This window comes from Cataglyphis hispanica, chromosome 21 (assembly GCF_021464435.1).
Source record: "Cataglyphis hispanica isolate Lineage 1 chromosome 21, ULB_Chis1_1.0, whole genome shotgun sequence".
NCBI lineage: Eukaryota > Metazoa > Arthropoda > Insecta > Hymenoptera > Formicidae > Cataglyphis > Cataglyphis hispanica.
The window spans coordinates 3,375,878-3,396,739 of NC_065974.1; the positions used below are offsets into that span (position 1 = coordinate 3,375,878).

Here is a 20,862-nt window from a genome sequence, read left to right on the forward strand (position 1 = left end):
AAAATAAACTTCTGTATGAAGTCGTTTTTTTTTGCATGCATGCATGCGTCGTATCACGTATCACATTCCTAAGCTTTGAGAGGGGCATAAAAAAAACAAATATATATATATATATATATATATATATATATATATATGTATATATAATAAATAGTATCTCTCTTAGTCTGACTCTTCCCCTTTGACCTGTCCGGCATGGGTGACCCTACCGGTAACTATAATATTAACGTTTTCAAGTGAAATAAGTTTGATCGCTTTGAGTAATTAAATCCAATGTCATGAATATATGTTCGACCAAGAATAGATTTTGAAAGAATTTGATTAATATAAATATATAAATATTATATACATTAATAATAATATAAATAATATAAAGTTCACGCTTTGTTTTTGATGCTATTTTGGCTGCACAAGAGTTTTTGCCCTGATTAATCATCAAATGCTTACTTGAAATATTTCATTAATTAATCTAATAATTCAAATACTTTTAATAACCAATATATGACATTGTTACTCGATCTCAGAATGATCAAAATTGTTTCACTCGAAAACATTATATGTTACCGCCGGCATAGCTCTTAGGTTCATTAGAGTGCTCAAACCTCCTCACCCGGCAAATGCCTTCGTTAAGGTGGAGATACTATCGAGGAGGAAAAATGTGTGAGGATAGGCTTTTTCCTCTTCCTCATTTCTCAAGATAGGTTTTATTTTGTTTTTATTTTTATTCTAATATAAAACAAAACGATAAATATAATATACAAAATATAACCTACTCTGATTTTCCTTCAAATCACACATAAATCTTTCGCCTTTTACGAAATATAATCTAAAATTTCATACAAATAATTTATTATATAGAATCACACGAAAATGTCCAAAATATACGTATAATAAAAAAATTACTAGAAATTTTTAGAATAGACTAGGCTTTTTAGCAACAATTTATGACGCAATATTTATTATCAAGAATCGACATTTAATTATAAAACTTAATAAATTTTGTAATAACGTAAATAATCACAAGAGTCGTTAAGATCAAAAGAGTCGTTAAGAAAATTATCGTTAATCTTTTTTTACTGCAGAAAAAAAGAATTTGCATTACTAGCGCATTTTTTGCGCAAACTTTCAAAAAAAAAAAAAAAGTATTCAAGACGCGAAAAGATAGACAAAGTTTCGATGTAAATCAACGATTAAATTATAAAACAAATCGTGATTTAAAATTCGCGAGCAAACGCGACAAATAAATGAACCGACGAATTTCGTAATATTTAATTGCGATACGCGTAATATCTATAATAATCAAAATCTATAACACACGCACGCGCGCGCGATATAACTACTATCATTTTATGCTAAGATATTTCGACCAACATTTGAAATCCATTGCCCAATTTATTTCCTAATACGCGATTTTATACGAATGTCACGATCAACAATAAGATATATATTCTATCTCGTGAACGACTATTTTATAGAATAAAATGAATTTTATAAGCCTTTAAATCTTGTTATAAAAAATTGCTATGTTTTATAAAGAATAACAGACCTGACGATTTTAACAAGACTCTCCCTCCGCCGAGTGATACGCTGGTTAATATTCGACAAAGTGAAGAACGATCCTAAAAGTGGAGAACGACCAACGTCTTGTTTCTACATCAGTTTTTGCAAGATCAATTCGCAAAGAAAAGTTAAGTGATCCATTAAACGTTAGAGCCGCTGCAGAATGGAACAAATTCCGGATCTTCCGGACAGTCCCCGATAACAATGATTTTGATAATGAATCAATGACAGTTACCATTTATCTTCATTTCACGAGATTGAAAATTGCGCGAGAAAACATGTTCTTCCATTATTAAGAAATATATCTTTTTATTGAAAAATAAATGGATATAACAATTTTTTTCTGAAAATGTGGTTACGAACGATTATATTTATGGATAATAAAATACATGCATCTTTATTGTAGTTAGTGTTAAATGTGCGAGTATAAATAATTCTCGGGTACCAACTGTTCGAGACGAATCAAACCCAATAACAGCAAAATTATTAAATTATTTCAATTTAAATACTTTGCAAGATAAATCGATATAATTTCAAGTAAATAATTTTAAGCTATCTTTTTGTAGCGTTTAAATAAATTTAATCTTTTTCTGATATCGGAGTACCCATTTGATTTGTCTCGAAGTTTTTAAATATCCGCACATTTTACGTTATATTCATATACATATATAATTTCGTATATAATATAATATTGAAAAGAGTATAAAAATTTTTTGAAATAATGTTGATTTGCGCATGTATTCTATTATATATATATATATCAAATAATACATGTAAGTATCTAAAAGTACTAATCGAGAACTAATGTCTTATAGTGGGATGTCCAATATCTGTAAATAGTTTCTTAAAAGAAACCAAAAATTGACATTACTTAATATTTAATTATTAAAATATATTCGTTCGTAACTATAATTTTTTTATTAAAATCAACAGAAACTAAACTAAATTAAACTAATAGCAATTAGAAATTATTAAAAAATATAAATTTATAGACAATAGCTATATCCATGTTTAATCTACTGTTAAATTCTATTTTCATATAAAAACAATAATAATAATAATATTAATAATGACAGAAGAACATTTTTAAAAGAGAAAAAATATATTTTTCTTCTAAAAAATATATATTGTTTAAATTAATTTCTTAATTCGACTTTAAAAAGCGTGTGGCGTTTGTCGTTGCGTTATTACCGAAACCATTATTTTCGGGAATCGTCAGGAAAATCTAGGATTAATTCCAGTCCTGCAACGAAAATCCCCAATTTTCAATAGAACACCAAACTAGACGTCGCGGATGGATCTTGCAAAAACCAACAAGAAATAATTCTCCACGATAAAGATCGTTTCGACTATTTGCCGGTACGAACCAGACAACTTTATTAACGTTCACCTGACGAGAGGAACAGCAATCGCGTTCAAAAACAAAAAGAACGCGGAAAAAATATGATGTTCTCGCAGTGTAATTTATTAATTTATTTCATAAATATCTGATTGTGATACGGAATTTTAAGTACAACTCTAATTGAAAATAAATCATAAAATTTGTACTAATTTACTCGCGATTCTGCAATCGTTAAATTTCGCGAATGAGAAGCTAATGTTTAACCGATAATTTAACATCGAATCTTCATAATATTCAATATTTTTATATTTGATATCAAAACATTGTGTTTGCAAAATTTATAAAATATATATATATTTAAAATATATATATAATACATATAAAATTCCCCGATTTTATCAACGACTCTTTGGTATGAAAATACATGCGATTAAATTTATATGTGTGAGAATATTTTTGCAATACATATTTTAGAAACAAATATATATATAATAATTTCTATATATTGTAATTATACGCGTATTTTTGGTAATTTTTCGTGTAATTTACAAAAAATAAATATTTTATATAATTTACATACAATTATAATTATGACAATGAATTGATGATGCTATCACTATCAAATATATATATCCAATTTATACAAACATTTTATAATGTAAATAATTTAATATTAACACACATTTGGGCTTATACATATTTATATTATAAGTTGCACTATATTTTTATAACATTTTTAACATAAAATGTATATTATAATACAACATGATAATGTTTTTAATGTTATTGTAATATTTATTTTTTTAATAATGTTTATTTTTTAATGTTATAATGTTTTTAGGTTTATTTTTAAAAACTTTTTGGGAATAAATTTAAATTGGATATTATTATTATGTATTGTAATTTTTTCTTAATGTCCTAACAGTCCCTATAGACCTAAACAATCCTACTTGCTGACTGAATCAGGAAAAATTTTAGATTTGAAAAAAGTCTCTCTGATCATGTACTTAACCGCGTGCCCTAACCGCGTGCCCTAACCGCGTGCCCTAACCGCGTGCCCTAAACGCGTGCCCTAACCGCGTGCCCTAACCGCGTTCCCTAACCACGCGCCCTATTCGCGTGTCCTAATCGCGTACCTATTTTGGTCAGTATATTGACCGTCTATTTTGTGTAGTCTTCATTCTTCAGGCCAGTTGGACCTACCTTTCGTTGCTCCTGGCCATTTTCTGGATCGATCTCGAATCGGAGATCAGAAAAGGAAATACACATTCCTTTTATCGCCGGCTATTTATTATCGCCGGCAAATAAGTGCAAGATTTTTCTTGCTTATTAGAAGATAAACACCTTCTTTTGCCGAGTAATTGTCATCGGCAGATAAGCGTGAATATTTCACGCTCGATGATGGATCGTGCGATTTTACGATCATTCGTTGGATGTTTATTTTAATATAACTTTATTTTAATTGAGACAAAGCCAAATTATCAATCAAAATTTTGATTAAAAAATTATGATAATTTATGATAAATATATAAATTTGATTAAAATTTGTATATTAATATATAATTTATTTAATAATATAATAATGCATATATATAATAATATATAATATTAATTTATATAATAAGATATAATAATATATAATTTATAATAAAATAAGATTAATTTACACAATATTTGTTATAGCTCATTTAATTGATTGATCATTTGGTCTCTGTTATATCAATTAAAACAAAGTTTAAGAACAAAGTCTACAAACAAATTCTACAAGATGAATGAGCTGTAAAAAATTAGAATAAAATCGACACGCGTTATAAAAATAAATTATCATAAAACGTATAATTGAAAATTACTATCGTTCTTTATTCAGTAAATCAGATAAAATCTACGAATTGAAAGAAAATGTTTTTCATAATCTTCTTTTTTTAATTTAAACTTTAATTTATATTTGCAATAAATGCAATGCATAATAAAAAAATTTATTAAAAATTATTCAACTTAATATGTTTAAGCTCATCCATTTAAAAGTAACGGATTTATTACAATCTATACTCTATAATCTACATCTACAATCTCTATGAATCCGTTACTTTAAAATTAAATAAAAGTTTGTCACTCACCGGCACTGATGCGCAACAGCGGAGATTTGGTCTTGAGGCTGCGTTGTCTGCAACATACAAATATAAAATACAAATTATAGCAACGCTTAAAATAATTAATATTTCAAGAAATTATTATTGTACTTGCATCGAATTTTATATCCGATGCGTATAATAATAAGAAGGTATATAAATATGGAATAATTTTATAAATTTTCAAAAAGAAAACTATTTTTTTAAATAAAAACTTTTATAGTATAAGTCTCTCTTGTTTAAACTATTCAAATAATGATCGAATCGAATTAATGAATGTACGGAATTTATAATAATTAATATACAAATAATAATACTCACCCTTGGGTTGCTCCGCCGGGGCAGGATGCCTCTCCTAGGCCTCCTCCTCCTCTCAAGATCGTTAGGTTGATCTGTAACACAAATAGAACCAAATTGTAGCAGCGCATAAAATAATTAATAATTTTCAAAAATTTATTATACGCATTGAATTTTATATTCGATGCATATAATAATAAACAGATTAATAAAATAATTTTATAAATTTTGAAAAAAACTACTAATAACTGTAATAATTTCATATAAAAACTATAATCTAAAAGTAGAAACTTTTATAAGATTATAAATTTTATATAAAAATCTTTTTTTCTAATTGTCTTTTGTTTAAAATATATAAATAAAAAGTCAAATTACGTGATTAATTGCTTGATTTAAATTGTACACAATTAATAAATAATGAATATATAAATAACAAGTTACTTACCACAGGGTTGTTTCACCGATGCCCGATGCCTCTCCTAGGCCTCCTCCTCCTCTCAGGTAGATTCACACGCGCGATACTTTAAACGGCACTCCCGCACGTTTATTAAAAAATACTCCCGCACTTTTACGCGCGATACTTTAAACGAAACTCCCGCACTTTCGAATTTCGGCACGATCGAACCCCGTTTCACTCGAGAATCATACTGCGAGTCGACAAGTCGGGAATTCACGATTACTCCGAGCTAGGGTTAAGCGAGCAAAGGAAGAAGACGAAATCGATTGATGGAATCGACGCTCAATTCTTGTCCGCGCTTGTTCTCACCGAAGGCCGACTCGAACTTTATTAGGAACGATCACAGAGAACCACCAAGTTTCTATCATACAGACTGAAACTTACGCTTATCATAAGGCTGAGAGACGGGTCGAGAATGAAGATACCCAAGTCCTAAGTGTCACAATTTAGATCACTTAGAAGATGAGAAATCAGCTTCTCTAGCGAGCGAAAATCGAACCTAATAAAACACAGCCAACTATCCTCAATGCGATACAGTACAGCTGATAGACGGTACAAGATGAGAGAACGACGATTCAAAAATCGATCGAATTCTAACCGATTCAGGCCGAACCGTTCGTCGAAGCAGAGCGTGCCCCCAACAGCCAATTCTCGAACCGAAGTTCTTGATTAACCGCGCGATCGTCGCATCTATACTATGCACGATCATACGTTGCTACGCGGCCGGCATTCACCTCAGCCGCGATACTGAGGCGTTTTAACGTTGCGTCTCCATTAATATATTAAATTTATTAATACATAAATATTTATATAATATATATAACATTAATATTGTATTAACGTTACCTAATATTATATAAAATTAATTATATTAATAGGGTATTAATATATTACCGATAGCAACGCTGAGAGATATCCCAGTTAGTCGGCAACGAAGTACGATCCTCGAATCGTGAAAACGGGATAGAAGTACGACGCGAAGACGCGACGACGCGAAAACGCGGTTATGCGGTTACGCGACTCTCTCGTTGCTCGTACGCTCCGATGACGAGCAACAAGGCAACGCACTAAGTCCTCCACAGATGTGCGTGCCACATATGAGTCATTGTACGACTCGTGGCAATGCAGTATGGACACGCGACGACGCGAAAACCGTCCGCGGCACGATGACGGGACACGGGATCGGCGTCGCGACGCGAAAACCGTCCGCGACACGTTGACGGAACCGACGCCGCGATAAGCCGTCCGCGGCACGATGACAGCACTAACGATACGACGAGCCGTCCGCGGCACGATGACAGCGACGACGGCGTTGGGTGCTTGGTTTCCCCTTCTCAGTAACCTCAGGAGGCCTTTAAGGCCCTTAAGGTACCATCCGGGTACTATGCCCTCCCACCACGCCAAGGTTACACCCTAGGAGGGTATTATACGTATATAATTTTGTAATATGATATATATCGTATTACAAAATTATATACATATAACGTGACATTATTATATTTGAGAATAAGAAATGTAATAAATTACTCACTGTATACTGTTGCTCCGTATATCGCTCGATACTTTTCTAGGCCATTTCTTCCTCTCTTGTTTATCCTTTGCTGTTTAATCATAACACTCACAGTCACTCGCAAAAACACAATTAATTATAGTTAATCGTATATACAACAATCGCAGAAAACTTTTCACAGCACTTCCAATCGCGGAACAATCACACGTAACACACACTTTATTATATCGTAAAAGAGAACAGGAAAAATACGATGTGCTTGACGTTTACATGATGCCAAAATCATGCATCACTCGTAACAGTGTTGCTATCTTTATTGAATTACTTTTTTTTAATTATTATTTTTAAATGTTAATTAATTATTAATTATAATAACAATAGCTAATTATATTTTAATATTTGTCACGTTTAAAAGAAAAATTCATCTCTCATTACTTTACTGTTCAAGCGTCTCTGTATGAATGATAACAAGGCCAAGTCGTAACACGTTAACAATAGCGCGCTAATGTTTATACTGCCAAAGCCGAAAAAATATTATTGATAAGTCGCAGCCGAAAAATATTTTGCGTACTATGACGTATATACAAGTAGAATATTAAATAATACAAGTATTTTAAATTATAAATAATTATTTAATAAATGATTAATATATCACGAAGCTTATTATTATATTAATCATTATTTGAACCTGCGATTTGACTATTTTATTACGTTCTCAATCCGAATCATGTTTGAATTGTCGAAGGATAAAGTACCGGATGAAATATAATTAAACACTAAGTTTTTTTTTTAAATAATTTTTTTTTAAATAATTATTGTTTATAAAGAAAAAAAACGAGAGAAAAAGATCGCGATAATTTTCAATTTTGATTCTAATCATTTCGATTCTTGATTAAAACGTCACGCGAAATACGCGCTTCAAAATTTATCCATTATGATATAATTACGTATTATTTAAAATTAAAGTGTGCGAAAGATAATTATATTTATCATATCAAATTATTTCCTGACACTTGTCGCGATCGCGTTGAGTAGAGAAATTCGATAGAGCGTCTCGCGTTCTACTTCTTTACTGTTCGAGTGTCGCCGTGAGAATAATAAAGTTAAGCCATAACACGTTAATAATAGCGCGCTAATGTTTACATCGTCAAGGCCGTATACGACGTTGTTGATAATTCGTTGCCGAAATATTTTCCGTACTGCGATGTATACACAAACGGAATATTAAATTCTACTGGAATTTTAAATTATAAATCAATTATTAAATTAACGATTAATATATCAGGGAGTCTCTCATTAATTATTTGGATCTGCTTTTCGATTATTTTATTGTGTGTTTTTAATTCGAATCATGTTTAAATCATCGAAAAGTCGAACGATAAAGCATCGGACAAAATATATTTAATTTTAAATATTTTTAAAGAAATAATTGTTATTTAGAGAGAAAGAAACAGAGATATAGAGAGAGATAGATAAATAGATAAATATATATATATATATATATATATATATATATATATATATATATATAGAGAGAGAGAGAGAGAGAGAGAGAGAGAGAATTAATTATTAATTTTATTCTGCTGTCCCAATTTTAATATTTGCTAAAATTAATTATATTTTTAAAAACTGACTAAAATATAATAAAATAAAAATGAGATTAAGTGTTATAGGTGAAAAAAAATTAATTTTAATAAAATATTTTTTGTATTATTAGAATAACGATAAAAATATTAATTTATGTTTTATAGTATTAATGTAACATTTTCGATTTTTGAATGCAAATATCTCAATATAGTTGACCACTTTTGTGTGACCCATATTTTATCGAAAAGAAAAAAATAAATACATGGTGATTAAAGCGTGCGCAACGGCGCTTTTCAACGCATTGCTCTACTGTATTCAAGATATTGTTGTACAACGTTGATATATGCTAATGATTAATTTTCCAAATTTCCATTTTATATGAAAAATAAACTTAGAATTTTCGCGAATTTAACAAGCGGATATTCTGTACTCAGTATTCCGTAAACTAAAGTTTAAGTTATACAAACATCACTACATATGCTTGAACTACAAATCTGCAGCTTTGTGGCTTGCATTTTAATAGGAACGTTCAAAACGGAATTCTGCTACTTTTACAATTTAATAACCAGCTGTTCCACCCTTTTCATTGTTATTAAGCTATTACGATTTAATTGCACTTAGTTTAATTTTTTTATTAAAGCAATCTCGCTTGAGAGATTATATACTGTAACTCTTTAAATTGTTTCCATTAAACTTTGTGAAACATTGAGTATTCCATAAAATATGGAATAAAAATCGCCTATTCTGGCGAAGCCGTACGTATTGAACGAATATAAAGCGATGTATACCGAGTGATCAAGACTTTTTGGCTTCCGGTTTCATAGAACAATAGGTAAAAAGAACATAAAATGAAGCCGATAGAGAGAGGTGCTCTATCTTGTGCGTCGTGTATACGAAGTAAGTGCTTAGAAATTGATTTTGCCAGAGTTTCAGAAGCTTCGGTGATTTATCTCCGAATCTCTAAATCTCTCAATATAATTCAAAAATTTGAATATTAATGTTTAAAATGTGCGCGATAAATTTTGATATACAAATTTGTAGTTGATAATACAAAGATTAACGTGTCTTTCTAGTGACTATTAATTTTAGAATTCTTGTCAACATAAAGATTTTAGATAAATATTTAATTACGAATTTATATATTTATATATTTATTTAGTTATTTCTGGAAAGAAAGAGATACGAATTAAATTTATTATAGCGTTATTGCAATATAAATTTTCATAATCAAAAAATTCTCATTCTCTCTCTCTCTCTCTCTCTCTCTCTCTCTCAAATGATCTACTTTACTGTTTTCTAAATATGTTTTTCGTAATGATTACTTATTTACGATTTTTTGGGGAATTTTTAATACCGTACTAAGTAGCATGATCTACGATTATTATGCCATTACAATTTCCAGTTGAATAATTTGAACAAAGATAACTAATGCGTTAGATTTCAACAAAGACACACACACACACACACACACACACACACACACACACACACACACACACACATCACACACACTACACACATACACACATACACATATATATACACATACACATACATATATATATACATATATATAGAATATATAGAATCAAAAAGCGATTTCATTAGAAGTTTCCCCATAAGCTTTTATAAATGCAATCATGATAGTAGTTATCGTAGTTAGTACCATTTAAAGTTTTAATTCCCCACGTGGTAGAAAAGATCGTATTACACAAAAAAAGGAAAAAAAGAGAGAGAGAGAGAGAATCATAAATACTTTAAAATGTCCGTACCAATTTAATTCTGAGGAAGATTTAATTACGGAGACACTGACAATTGTAGATATTTTCAAATATCAATCTAATGTTGTAATAGTACAATGCATAACTCGACAAGCATGCGTTGCTTTAATCCAAATTGGAAATTCAAGTACATAAATCGCTGAAACTTTTTCTGACTATGAGAAAATTGTTTCCTCACGCGCGACGAAGTTTTAAGTACCGATTAATGCCGGCGAATCTGCACCTTGAATATCAATCAAAAGATATTATCTCATCATCTAATTTTAGTATTTTCAACACATATCATTGAATACAATGCAAACAAACGTACTAAAAATATCTTTAGAAAATATTTTTCTTTTATTTTTTCCTTATACAAAATGAAATGTTTCTATCGCATACTCTTTTATGTAAAAAAATATTAATTTATATTTTTAATGTATAAACATATTCTCTTTGTTGTAAAAAAATTTAATTGCTTATTATTTTATAACTCATGTGCGCATTATATATGTACACGCATAGATTTTAATACCAGATCCAATTTTTATACAAGAAAAAATTTGATATATATATATATATATATATATATATATATATATATATATATATTTAATTCGCGTTATTACTCGTTTAAGGAAATGGTAAAGTCATCTATATTACATCAATTATAACGTGATCTAGATGCATGTGCTGATGATATCTCGTGATTATCGTATTAAGTGACTATGATTAATGGGATATGATGGATCCATTTCCGGACTACTGCTTGACAAACTGTCGGTAGGATTTCGGACCAATTACATGCGCGGATAGCTTCTAGATATGTCAAAGCATCGAGAACATGTATTACATGTTCGCCCGAAGACACTAGATTTCGGAATAAACGCCCCCGCGTATATGGTTAGGTACCTTTAAGATTACCGCATCATTATACATATACCCGTTTTAGGATTAGTATATAACATATGTGTCCTAGATTCGCGATAATGATCTGTTACATTAAATGACGCAAACAAGTACGCTTGTATGAGAGAAATTCTCTGAAGTGTTAATGACCGAGAAATGTCTTAAAAATTGTTATTCTCATATTAATTACATAGTTTGCAAAAATAAAAACCGAGAAGCAAGTATATAATGGTCACCTAAACGCGCATTAAACAGGTTTTAACATTATTATTTTTTCAAATATGCGCTGCCAGTGAAAGAGATTCTCTCTCAGGTAACATCAATTACAAAAGGAATTAGACAAAACGAGAACGTGGCGTAACACGTGGAAAGTAAAATTGGAAAACTTATTCCAAGTACTTTACTAACCACAAAAATTGCCGCGTTTTATTTCCCGGGACCAACTTATTAAACTTTTGTGATTAAAAAGTTCCAACAAACAATCTTATTACACTAAACTGAATAAAAAAAAAGACGTTGATGAGAGCCGCGAATCGTTTGACGATCGTGAAAATCTCGTCAGCGGAGATTTTTTTCACGGAAACCGCTGTAAACAATTTCGTTGACGGTATATAAAACGGGGGTACGGCAGGATTTCTTCTGACAGCAAAATGTTATATTACGATCTTGGTTTCATATTACGCTATGAAAAACACCCTTATCACATTACGTTGTCTCCGCAAACGCATAATATAATGTGGTTATGATGCCGGGAAGTGCATAAGTGCAGTCAGGTGCAACAAAGAGTATGCATACGGTATGTATACTTTATGTTGTGTACGCTGTATACCCTTTGTCATACACATTGTGCCATCATATCGGTATATATGCTTCAAGGTATAGTCGACAGCTGTGTTTTCTCTCAATTTTCATGACTCGCATAGTTGAAAGTACTATGTGTGTAAACTCGTGTCCAAACCGAGCTTCAAATAATCATGTTGCTCCATGATATAGCTTTCACTTTAACAGCGAAAAAGTGTAAAAATCATGAATTACAATACAATTCTCTATGCAAGAGGAAAACATAAGTATCAAAGTTTACTTTTCAAGAATATAGGACACCTTATTTAGTAGCATTAAAATTTAAATATTTGATTAGAGAATTGGATAGATACAAGAGCCTGTAAATATTTGGAAATTAAAATCAAAATAATCAAGGAACGAGTTTATACTGATAATCGTATCAACTTTCGTTAAACATAAAAGAGAGATAAAGACGTAATCAGAGTTGGATATCCAGGACAGAATTTACGAGTAGAATTAAATGTACTTTTGGGAAGAACTAATACGGGGTGAAGAAGATAAGATGCAGAATTATCTAAGCAAAAGGAATACTTGGTATCTAAGATTCGTATATGCACAAGCAATTGCGCGGCAAGTCGTGCAACGATGCGCGAAATAATACCGCTTATCTATTTCTCAGACACTACGTACAACCCCCGGGCTTTTAATCCTATAAACAACGTCTTACAAACACTATAGTCGCTATTCCATAGAAAGGAGATGCAACATAGGACTGTGAAGAAACTCTCGGTGCTAGCGAGTTTTGGCCATTTTGAGTTTTGACAGACAATACTACTTGGCCTTGAGAATTACATCGCCGGAATGATATGCACTCGCACATAGTGATGCATCTGGTTATTTTTATCTCTTGACTTTCTTGACAGCAGACAATATCTCTTCGCCGCATTCGCATTTGTCTCGATCACAATTCCGTGAGTCCGGCCACTGCTGCTGAGTTTGTACTGTCGAATGCCATCCTTTCTACGTAACGTTCAAACTGTCCGAGACATTATTAATTGCCGTATCGTTTTAACCACGTCCAAGTAGAAAATTGGATTTCGTCGGCAGACGCGCGATACATGTGTGTCGCCGACACACACGTCTTGATAAATCGTCATGAACTTCGTCACTGTTGTTATATGTCACCCACCCTGTCACCGCCACGTATATATGTGTACATTTATAATATTTCCAATCATATTTACCGTCGATATAAATAAAACATCAAAAGTGTCGTCCGGTATCCGGATATTAACCTTCTTTACTAAAATGACGGGCACATCAGCAAGCAATAACTCTGCTTGTGTGTATAAAACAATATTTACAGTCACGTTGATTGAATCATATAAGTAAACTTCATCGAAAAAAATTTGAACTATTTGCGTGTATATCTATGTATATGTGCGGACGCACGCACTTTTATTATTAAAATATAATAAATTTTAATATGTGAAAATATTGAAATTTATGCAAGTGAAATTATACAAGTTCTACTGTACCGAATAAATATTTAAATTTTTAAATTTTCTCTCTCTCTAAGGTAAATATGAAATATTTTGAAAAACCTTATCAATAATTTTTAAAATAATTTTATTATTTTTACACAAATTTTCTTCTTGTTGCACACTGTACGAACACCCTGTAGAAGTTTGCGATATAGCTCAGCTCACTTTCCACTTGCTTTTATTGCAGCGAAAGAGAATGTTCGACCGTAAGATGCAAAAAGAAGGAGATAGAACGAAGGAAAAACGGTTAATGTGATGTATAGTTCATGAAAAAGCGAGAGAAAGCCGAGAGAATTCTCACACAAATGACGACAGAGTTTCGCTTGCCACAAAACAATGGTGGTAATATCTCGTATAATGATGGAAATAGTTTAAGAAAATTACAGAGCCAAGAGCTTTGAATTATAACTGATGTTAAATGATAATGATAATAATTCATGATGACATATATTGATTAAAATAATTTATCAATAAATTACGTGCAATAATAATTAATGAGCAATTGTAATAGCAAATTTTAGCTGTATATAAGTTATTATTTGTTATATTTTATATTGTTATTAAATATTAATAATAAAAAATTTTGTATTTAATTATTCAATATAAATATATATAGTAAATTTATATATAAATATATATAGTAAATTTATATATATATATATATATATATATATATATATTTTTTTATATATTAAATATTTATATATATTGAAAATTAGAATATCTCCAACTGTCTAAAATTTTTCTATATATTATTCATGTTAAAATATAATTATATTAAAATATATATATATATATATATATATAATTTAATAAAGTGTATATAATTTAATGAAGCAAATTCGCAGCATACACATGTACATTGTATTCCCAACTAAACAACATTGTTTTTAATTTCGAATTGGCCAAGAAGTTCATCGTAGTATGAAGTAGTATTCATCGTACATTCAGAAATTTTAAAATATCGTGTATGATAAGACGAAAGCATTGAGTGCAGGAAAGTGCAAGAAATTCGCAATATCTTGTTTCTCATACACTTGCGCTTGGTTCAACAACGACAGGCTTTCTTGCGGGAGAAGAACTCAGTTTTTATTGCCCCCTCTCCATGTGTCTTGGAGGGAAATTGCGTCCTAGTGGATATAGTCTATCTGTGTCAGCCGCAGCAACCAGCCTCTCAAAGTGAGATCTAAACGCCTGCCGAGCTTCTTAGTATGTATTCCTGCGCGAACTCATCATCCAATACCGGCATACCTACCTATCCGACCTTCCTTTACATCGCGGTAGTAATTTCCTCGCGTATCCTATATCAGCATCTCGTGCACGAAACCGTTTTTCTATTTTTCTTTTTTCTTTTTTTTTTTATTCAATCAGTCGCTCCGTAATCGACAAACCACTCGTATGATACAAGCCACTAACAAGTAAAATACTTCGGAAGAAGTGTCTAATATCGCAAGAGTTTAACAAGATCTTATTTTTAATCACTAATCTATTTGAGATATCGAAACTGGAAAGTACTCTACTTTCCTCGTCAAATATATTTTTTCTAATAATATTTTAAGTATTGTAAAAACACAAATCGCGCGCGCAATTTTGTTGAATAACAAAGATACTGCATTTTAAAATATATTCTACACGTTCCATGATGATAATAATTGATGAAGAGCAAATTCAACTGCATGCAAAATGATATGTAAACGGTTCGTTACATATAAACATTGCTTCAGATCTGCCCGAATCGTGTTAAACACGAGCGCCAGCGACCGATACGCGCGCACTGTGTTTGCCGAGACCACCCATACAATAGGAGAACCCTAATTAAGATTAGACAGGCGATACGCTAGTAGAATAAATCGAAACCGCGTGCATATCTCTCGTTAAATGTTAGCAAGACTTCATTAAATTTTAGTTGACAATCGAGATATGGCGAAGCGAAAAAAGCCATTATATGCATATCTTTAAATTATAACCGTTATATATCAAAAAGAAAATTTAGATAATTACAATTTATGAATATTGTATAATTTCTTATTTTCTCTCGCGCTATCTAAATTATTGGTACTTTTAAAAATTATTTGATAAATCCTTGATTTATAAATATTTTAAGAAATATTCTATATTTTATTATATATTTTATATAAATTATATATTTCAAAAGATCCAATTTACTTCTCTTTTACTACCCTTTTCAATATGCAAAGGGTAAAACTTTACTAAGCGAACCGCGCGAACCGCATGGGATAAAATTATTTATCGAAGGTGAATTCAACTCTTGATTAAATGGTTCGGATTAAATGGACAGCGCTGCAGATATGACAGACAAGCTGCGATTGCGTCTGATAGGAATACATAGTAACCATCTGCAGAGCGTTTAACTCTCATTTCGAAACACCGCCGCATATCATCTTGCCATGCTGCGTACACGCAATTCTGTTGTACTAACATCAAAACGGTACCGCATTTAGGGCTGTGTATCATCACAACAAACATGTTTCTGCCGCATGCATCTCAAACTAACACAATAGTTTTCATTATTTAATAGGCATAATATTGTATGTGTCTCTGCATACATGTGTTAAATTGATTAAACTTTTAAATATTAATAAGAGAGAAAGTCCGTTATATTAAAAAATCTGTGCAGAAATTATATAAATCAAACCGCGCAAATAGAAAAAATTTTTTAAATATCCCATTATTGCATAAAGTGTACAAAAATGTCTATAAAAATTTCAAATATGCACCTAAATTTTTGTTACAATGGGGCTATTGTGCACAATCTCAACATTTCACAATAGTTTTTTATTACCTGCGTCGAATAATAATTGTTACCTTTATTGCCCAAAGGCTTAATTAACGTTATAGTGTAAAAGTACAATATTTTTAAAGTAATTCTATATACGCGTTATTATTATTATTAAAAAGATAAAATAAAAATTTTCCAAAAAATGAATTAAAACTATCATGCGATAAACAATATAAGTAAACAAGAAAGAACCGAATAGAGAAAACAAAACACAAAAATCGATTACGTGATACAACTCGAATAGCAGATAGCTGTCCAAAAATCGCAATCATGCTCGTATGACGACAAATGTACAAAATTTTAATCCGCCACCATTCTGATATGGCGCGTCATGTTGACGTAAAAAATATTCGTGATTGACTGGTCATACAGGGCCGTAACAATGATGCTTGATATTACGTCGATAGCAATCTAGGTCACGCTGCAGGATTTGTAAAAAAAGTGTATTGAAGTTTTACAATTTCGCGTACAAGTTGTAGCGTAAATCTGTGGCAATTTTCGATAAGCTGACGTCTCGAAATTCTAAATGTCGAAATCACTTTTCTCATCAATGACAAATATACAACATAATTTATCTGTATTAGAAGACACCTTATAATCATTTATAATAATATATCATATTTTCTTTTATATATAATTAAAATATATATGCACATGGATATACATATATATATATATATATATATATATATATATATATATATATATATATATTTTGTATGTAACAATTTTTTTTTTTGTTACTTTTTATAAAAAAAAATTTTAAAATTACATTTAATAAATATCTTGCTACGCGTTATTTTACAAATAATATTCTCATTGTTCATATACAACATATTCATCTGTAGCTATGTATATATCTTTTTAATCAACACACGTAAAGAATACGGCCTTTAAAGGTCAACCAAGCGCAATCTGAGCAGTCAATTTTCAGTAATAAATATAGACCTCTGCCAGTGTGCGTATAATTAATATTGATGCGAATTTGGTTACCTCGGCTTCAATAAGCCCGGCTTCAATTTCAACGTTCGATCCATTTCATGCCTTATATTGTGCCGGCTGATGTGAAAAAAAAGACGAGAGATACGAGAGCCGCGGACGGATAAAACGAACGGACGCTGTCTCTCTGTCTGACGCGCGACGCCTTTTACTACTTGAACTGCGCCGAATGGCTGACTGAAGAATCAACGAATAAACGCAGACTCGATCCGTATCGGGTGTTTCTGAAATCCGTTTATTCAACGAGAAGATTTATTTTTGTCGTTATTATATAATATTAATTCGTCACACAGCTCCGTTTTATAAACGTGAACGAGTTGCATAAAAGATACATTAAGATTTACTGAGCGGGAATCGCGAGGGCCGCTCGCTGCACCCATCATCCCGAGTTCACCATCCAATTTCAGTTCTATGTCGTACGCTCGGGCAAGGCAGATCTACATGTCCCGTCGGATTTAATTTAAAGTTTGTACGTTTCATTTTACCGTTCGCGATGGGTTTCTTTACGCACGAATGAAACTTTTAACATTTACCATGAACAAACGGCGCGCCGGAAGTTTGGCGCGCAAACAAAGAACCTCCCCTTCCTCCTCCCCTCCCCTCCGATGTCGGGCCTAGGAGGTTTGGCTGACAAAGTTTTTCCTCGCGGGTGTCGCTTGTTCACATTACGATTCACAAGCGGATTCTTCGAGCGTACCGGGTTGCAATTTCCTTTTTTAATTCGGGTTACGACGATACGCGACACGCGATACACAGCTATGCTCTTTGCATTCCTTATATCGGGCGAAAGGCGTACAAAATGCAGGCAATGTCGGTACTTTTTTCCATAGTGCTTCTTTTTATCAATTCTCTATTATCTAACACAAAACTTTCTTATTATTTTCGAGAAAGAAGCGAATAAGTAGATTTGATTTTTTTTTATTTATCTATTTTATATATAATATAATAATACATTTCAAGTTAAAAAAATATTTTTGAATTAAAAAAGAATCCTGTTGCTATGAACACAATGGTCTTTTAATTTTAATTTTCAATTTATTTATTAATTTTATAAAACTTCAATTTTTGCTATTTGCAAAGCTAAAATGAACACTGATGTGTTTTAAACAGAAATGTAATTTAATTCAAACAATGAAAGAATACAATGCGTTTTCTATTATCGTGGCGTTTCATAACTGACACGGAATTATGATTGCGTCACTATTCCGTTGCATCCTCGTAATTTTCAGATATAACCGCCGCGAAATTGTATTTGTTCGTAACTTTACGATATTAAGCACATTCGCAGAGTGATAAGAAACAATGGAAAAACAATAGTAACGCGCGCAATTTCCAATATCTAAGATTCACGTTACTGCATATATATATATACGTAACTGTACGTATCTATAGAATCGAATGTGCAGGATACGTGAATAGGTCTTCAGCTCTCTACAAGGAGAATATATATGCCGTCGCATTGTGCTAAGCCTTTGTGAATATCTCGCACAATAAATAATGTTTATTTCACTACGTCCCATCATATCGATCTCGTAAGGTTTGCCCGAATAATACGAGCTCCGCAGTTGGGAGAATTTAAGCTTAGTATATGCGATCCTTCCCGAAATAAATTGCGTTAATTATTCCTGCACGCTACATGGTGATTCTACTTCTGCGAAGATAATTGTACAAACGATGTACACTAGAAGAACACGAATTCAACTGTATCTCTAAATGCACTGTCCTTAAATAAAATGCTTTTTCTTTTTTTAATTAAAAGAAATCGCAATGATAACAATTATAACTATCAAGATTAAGAACTTTGTTTTAAGTAAAAGGAAAAGGTAATAAAAAATAATATAGCATAATATTATTAGTATATTAAAGTACAATAAAATATTTTTGTATTATTAAGTAGACTATACTGTTTTTTAAATTTTTAAGAAAAGATTCTTGTGGAATAAGTATTCTTCCTTTTAAAATTTAAACAAATTTTCAAGACAAAAAAAATTAAACAACACAATTTTTGTTGTGTAATTATTTGTTTTGAGAAAAGTGAATTTTATTAATATCTCTCGAAATGGGACTCGGCATTCATCGCGCTGAATCACTACCAGCGCTCATAATTATTCTCGATTGTCCCAAATTGATCTGGTACCTGTTGACCCCTAAAGATGATTTGCATCAACTTCATGCATACCTATCTATTCTTAAACCGAGTCCGCGACAGAATGCAGGCAGGTATTTGGGTCATGACGTAATAAATGGGCAAATATTAGAAAAAATGTTAAAAGTAGCATTTGTAGAATTATTCAAGGAAACCCTTCAATCTCTATATAAATATTCTACGTTTGATTTAGAAGCGAAGAATTCGCTCCCTCTCGCAAGAAAAGCTGCAAATCCCTTCTTTCTTCTTCCGAGGACAAATTTAAGACTCGAATTATTTTCAAGATATATCCTTCATATCTTGATGTAATATATATAACGCTCTCTCTTTCTCTACACAAAAAAAAAAGTATATCTTTTAATGAGAATGCAAAATTTTATAATTATACACAAATATTTATATATATAAATAATAAAAATAATTTTATGATTAAGTAATAAATAATATGTAAAATTTTATTATAAACACAGTAGAATGTGAAGGTAGCATATTTTATATTTCGAGCTACTTATTTAGTTCAATGTTTAATTGCATAGTTTTAATAAAAATGTATTTTTTGCAATCTAACTTGAAGAAAGTTTCGATCGATAAATATCTAGTTACCTGATGTAATAAAATAAATTTTTGCTTAAGCCTTATGCAAACTTCTAAATTAGCAGCATGTACACATATCACAAATCTCATAGATATACGAGATTAATTTTAACCTACTCAGTTAAGCCGAGGATTTAAGCATGGATTTAAACTCGATCCGCTAAACGTAAATCGCAAAATCAAGGAGATGAGGCGAGAGAATGAAATTGGCATCATTCGAAGTAAATTAATTGCGATCTAAAGTGTAATGATATTATTTCAGAGATTATTTAGAGACATCCTTCAGTAATCTCTTAATAATGCTCTGAGGTATCTAAAATATCCAATTAACTCTAGCAAACAAGGACATAATTCTTCGGCACGCTTTCATAATTAATTTATGCACACGCTTAATTATGAGATTACAATTTTCTGTATCGTATTACATAATGCAATGTGTTAAGCT

The 20,862-nt window shown here is 31.1% G+C and overlaps 1 protein-coding gene and 1 long non-coding RNA gene across 5 annotated transcripts in view; one reads left to right on the forward strand and one right to left on the reverse strand.

The window, feature by feature from the left end:
• The window catches only part of LOC126857302 (5-hydroxytryptamine receptor 2A-like), a 117,938-nt gene that overhangs the window by 67,979 nt on the left and 29,097 nt on the right, over nt 1–20,862 (forward strand). The gene's annotated exons all lie outside the window — the stretch shown is intronic.
• Nucleotides 4,912–7,206, reverse strand: LOC126857305 (uncharacterized). Its single transcript, XR_007688477.1, has 3 exons — nt 5,774–7,206; nt 5,353–5,423; nt 4,912–5,066 (listed from the first exon to the last, which is right to left on the reverse strand). It is a non-coding gene; the product is annotated as an uncharacterized LOC126857305 (long non-coding RNA).